At 51.6% G+C, this 2,605-nt stretch overlaps 1 non-coding gene across 1 annotated transcript; it reads left to right on the top strand.

The window, feature by feature from the left end:
* The first annotated feature begins 2,304 nt into the window (after positions 1-2,304).
* Positions 2,305-2,378, top strand: TRNAT-AGU (transfer RNA threonine (anticodon AGU)). The gene has a single exon. It is a non-coding gene; the product is annotated as a tRNA-Thr (tRNA).
* The last annotated feature ends 227 nt before the right edge of the window (positions 2,379-2,605 follow it).

Here is a 2,605-nt window from a genome sequence, read left to right as displayed (position 1 = left end):
TAAGATGTTCACTGCTAGGGAAGCAAGACAGTCTCTGCTCAAGGAGCTCACCTTCTAATGAAGGAGACAACAGATAGGAGGTGTCAATTGGAATGGTCATATCTTTAGGGCTCAGTGGGAAAGCAGATAATAAAGCTTCTCTTTTTGCAAATGTCATTTCCACTAATATGTCAGTTTCTGATGATGAGCCATCTGACATTTCCTTTGTCACTTTGGTGACAAGAGCTTTCTTTTCTGGGTCTTCAAGAGATGCGACTGTAGGAACAGTTGCCAGTTTTTATTTCCACAGGTTTGTTTCTCAGGATGATGGCTTGTGGGTATTGGGCCTAGGAAGCATTGACATTTCCAAGGCTCTTGGGTTCAGGGTCCTGGTCTGTCTCCATAAGGCTGTGAGGGAAGGTGGTGGTCAAGGTGCTGATGTTGGAAACCCGACCTTCCCAGCACCTGTTGTTTTCTATCTTTCCCCCAAGGTGCCTTGCTACTTTAAGCAGATAAGTTAGCCCACCGGTGAGCAGCACTTAGGAGGGAAAGCTGCTTCTTCTCCATAGGAGGTTGGCTGTGAAATTGACCTAGAAGCAGGACGAGATGTCTGGGAGATGCTGCTGCTCTCAGGGCTCACCCGCTTATCTGCATGCGGGTGGTCAGCAGTTGCTGCGGGTGGTGAAGAAGACATAGGCCCTTTCTCCATAATGATTCCACCCCTCAGTGGGGGCAAGGCCTGGAAGCAGGCCCCAGAGTTTGAACAGGACACTTATTGGACTCAGGGGCCTGGGCTCTTCTCCATATGAGGAGACATGGTGCTTAAGGCGATGATGCTGGTGGATTTGCTTGGCACGTGATTGAGCACAAGGGGACCCGCTTTTAAGGATGCTGCTCCACACCTATCTAAGCTTCTAGGATCATTGATTTTTCAGTTGGAAGGAATCAGAGATATCTGTCTAAGCTTTGCTTTCCGAAGGAGGAGGCTTTCAAGGCAAGCAGGGGTCTTCCCAGTCAATAGAAAAAGCAAACTTTTAAATATATGAGGACAGCTCAGTTATTTCTAAACAATTTGCCCATTTAAAGTTTATTTGGAATTAAAATACCAAGCTACCTCAACCTGAGTATGTAATGTTATATAGCTAATTTTTATAAAGGCCTTTTACTGTTTACATCATTCAGGATCGTGCTAAGTGCTAAGAGGGAGAATCACACCCAGGTTAGGGGTCTAAAAATCTTTAAATTCTAAGGAGGATTAGGGATAGGAGATATAAGTTTATATGTAACTGATTCTAGGAAGGAAAGTGATCTAATGGTAGTTCATTGTAAAGGTTGAGAGATTCCCCAGGGAGAGGTCTCGTCTTCCATGTAATTCCTTTTTGTTTTTTCTTAACCCATTTATCCACCAAAAACTCTTCCGGGCTGCATTAAGCCTATTGAGGCCGCAGCTCTGGATGGGCACCCCACACCCCCCAAATCCACGCATTGCAAGGCCGCGCACTGTACATGTGCATGCCGCACCGCGAACACGGGCCGTGAATAGATACGTGTATATAGAAATAGATGCAGCACATTTTTGAGCATCCTTCAGGCTACGAATAGTGCGTGCATGGCCTGCTTCCCCTGCAGTTCTCACAGCCGCTGTCCTGGGTCTGGACATCTCACCTTCCCCTGCCTTCAAGTTAAAATCTCACTTTCTCTAGGGAGCCTTTTCCAGCCCTCTTAGTGCCCTCTTTTCATTTATCCTGTGTATAGAGTTTGCTCGTACATGGCTGTGTGCTGTCTATGCTCATAAGACCGTGGGCTTCTGAGGGGCAGAGACTGACTTTTGCCTTTCTGGGTATCCCGGGTACTTAGTCTGGCATACAGTAAGCGCTTAATTGGTGCTGAATGGCATCCCTCCCACGCCATTCTTCTCCCCGCCAGCTCGCGTAAAGCCTGACTAGCTCCGGACACCCGCACAGCCCCAGTCCCCATTCGTACATGCGCGCATGAATGCACGATGCACCCTCGCTTGGGCCTGGAGGTCGATTTCGCAAGTTTTTCACGGTAGGACCCGGGCTGCGCTGCTCCGCGTTGCAAAGGAACTCGTTTCCGCGGCGCTCTCAGCTCGTGGTCAGGATGCAGGAGGCCAGCCTGGGTGAGAGACTCCTCTGCTAGTCCTCGGGCCGCGGGGAGAGCGGCTGGGCTGGGCTGGGTAGAGCTGAGTTGAGCGGGGCTAGGCGAGGCGGGGCGGGGCTAGGCGGGGCGGGGCGGGGCGGGGCGACCGAGGCCCTGCGAGGGCAACAGCGATGGGGAGGAGATTCTCGCGCTGCCTGTGCGGGCGGCGCCGTGGCTTAGTTGGTTAAAGCGCCTGTCTAGTAAACAGGAGATCCTGGGTTCGAATCCCAGCGGTGCCTGAGGACCTCGTAGTCTCTCTTTTTCCTTTTCTCTTCTCCCTGCGTACATACAAACACGCACACACACGCACACACACAAAATCTTCGCTTTATGCCTCCCGGAGATAGGGAGCTCCGCAGGAGCGGGCAGGTAGGGCTAGGGTCGGGGTGCCGGCTTTCGCACCGCTCCCTCTCATTAGCCGCTGCACCCTGTGTCCGAGCGGGGCCCCGAACCTTAAGCCCACGGG

Source organism: Sminthopsis crassicaudata, chromosome 2 (genome assembly GCF_048593235.1).
Source record: "Sminthopsis crassicaudata isolate SCR6 chromosome 2, ASM4859323v1, whole genome shotgun sequence".
Classification (NCBI taxonomy): Eukaryota; Metazoa; Chordata; class Mammalia; order Dasyuromorphia; family Dasyuridae; genus Sminthopsis; species Sminthopsis crassicaudata.
This window is presented reverse-complemented; position numbering and strand designations above follow the sequence as displayed.